General features: G+C 43.7%; 1 protein-coding gene across 1 annotated transcript in view; it reads right to left on the bottom strand.

The window, feature by feature from the left end:
* The window catches only part of LOC100533282 (CaM kinase II alpha), a gene marked incomplete in the record, with an annotated part of 154,372 nt that overhangs the window by 110,842 nt on the left and 41,102 nt on the right, over positions 1 to 2,428 (bottom strand).

The raw sequence follows: 2,428 nt of genomic DNA, 5'->3' as shown, positions 1-2,428 counted from the left end.
AGAGAGAGAGAGACAGAGAGACAGAGAGAGGGGGGAGAGGGGTCACACCAAACCGACAGTATGTGGGACACCGATACAAAGAGAATCATTATCCACCATAACCTTGAGCGGACTCGACCATCCAGCCACTCAATTCGAACAAAATGGAAGAGTATGGAGGTTGAAACTCTCACAGAAAGGTCAAAAGTAAGTCCCGCTGCGTTATGAGCACTGCTGACGGTTTGAAAAGTGAGCGTTTGTTCTCGTGACTTTTTTTGTTTCCCTCTACCCGGTCCTGTGACGGCAAAATTAAACCCCAGTGGCGCTGATCTACCAGAAAAAAGTGACAACTCAATTGTGTTATATTACATTTATACTTCTCTATTTCATAGATCATATCTTATTTCGTCAAGGGCGGCAATGAAACGGAAAGTGACGACTACTCAACATAGCCCTTTCTCCTTGCGTCTTAAATGTTAACTGTACAAAAAATAGGGAAAAGGTGGGGGGGGGCTATTAGGAAGGGCGTTATCATCCTTAATTTGCAAAGAAGGGGAGCGGGTGAGGGTGGTCCCAGAGAGACAAAGCAGCTTTTGCCGACCGTCTAAGTTGGTGCCAGGAATAAAAGGACTGATGGCAGGACTGTGTGAAGCTTCGATTTTTCTCTCTTATTAAATATTAATTTTCCGTCTGTGTCCACACAGCGTAGCGCCATATCCATGCCAAGTAGCTGGTTCTGGGCTATGCTCCTGTGCTAAAATATCGCCCGTTAGCGGTCGAAAACAAATTGGGAACATACTTCAATCCATCAAAAAACTTGAAAATTCATTACAGGATGGAAAAGGGGGAGGGGAGGGGAGGGGGGAAACACTTCAACGCAAGACGAGAAATAATTTCCATCATAATCCTATTCAAATATTCGTATGCTTTTCAAACGATTCGTCACGATAACGGCTACAATGCACAATGAAAATACACAAGGAACCAAAAAGAAACAGAAAAAGTAAACAATTTGCTTGATTTAAGGTGGAGAAATATGAAAAACATTCAGTAAAGGCGAAGTTGTGCAACGAAGAAGCAAGACAACAAAATCAAAATAATAGATCATCACAAGAAGTGTGTAACCATTCTACAGGAGGAACCACGGGGACGAACATCTGTTATTTCAGACAGAGAAATGTGACAGTCAATATTGCAGAATCCCCCCACCCCCTTTTCCTAATCATTTGCCCGTCTTTTTTATAACCCAGTCATAGGCCGGCACTCTGAAATGAGCTGTTTCGTGTGCAGTGTAAGAATTAATCTTTCAAAATGACAGCAACGATCTGGGACATACCAGGGACACCCACCAAAGCCGGCGTGAAGCTATAATTTATCACTCAAAAACAGTCATGGTTGCAACAACAATGATACGGTGAACCAAAGCGTAGAAAAAGAAGCCCAGTGATAGCAAACCCGCGGCAGTTTTTGGTGGTGCAGCGTGGGAATGCAAACGTGTGACAAAACAAAACAAATACAGACTGGCCCTACCGCTTCTGTATATCCGCGAGTACTTGTGCCAAGAGACAAGTCTTTATACATGCCCCCCCCCCCCCCCCAAAAAAAAAAACCACCCACGTCGCCGTATCACTGAGTAATAACACTATCATTGACATGCCTGCAACAGTTGTACCAACAAAAGAAACAGAACCACTACTACTGCCATAACGGCTACCCGCACCTCTATCACACCACTATGACTCACCATACCCACCACCTTCACTACAACAACTACAACATCACAACAACTATTACTACCACTATAACCACCACCACTACTACTCTCGCCATCGTTACAACGATAACCATCACCACCACCACCACTACAACTAACATAAACACTGCCATTCACCACAACCACCACTACACTATCATTAATAATCACCACAACCACAACCACCACTACAACTACCATTAATACTACCACCATTACCACAACCACCACCACAATCATTAACAATACCGCCACCATAAAAACCACCATTACGACTTAGGCTACCATTATTATTATTACCACCAAATACTACCCACACTAGAACGGCCACCAACGGGTGCATCTTTTCAACAAGCAGACAAGCGACATCAGCATTTCCCAAGGTATTACCATCCGACTACGGACAACCGCTGAATTATTAACAAGGCACAGTATGGCAGTGCAGGTACAGAACACAGGGGAAATCCACCCGATTTCTAATGGTATTGGCCATTCACCGATACTGAGTTCTGTACAGGCTGCCCTTGTCGCTTTTACGTTCTGACACTACATGAGTAATTCAACAGCCGTTTCATGTTTCAAGTTATCAACTACTGGAAGCGTGTATATGTGTGGAAGTGGGGTCCCATATTTTGAGCCATAACAACACATTCTTGAACGTGCAACCGAAATCGTATCTTTTAGCCACTAGATTTA

This window comes from Aplysia californica, unplaced genomic scaffold (assembly GCF_000002075.1).
Source record: "Aplysia californica isolate F4 #8 unplaced genomic scaffold, AplCal3.0 scaffold00047, whole genome shotgun sequence".
NCBI classification, from domain to species: domain Eukaryota; kingdom Metazoa; phylum Mollusca; class Gastropoda; order Aplysiida; family Aplysiidae; genus Aplysia; species Aplysia californica.
Note: the sequence above shows the minus strand (reverse complement) of the source record. Positions and strands in the feature narration are given on the sequence as shown.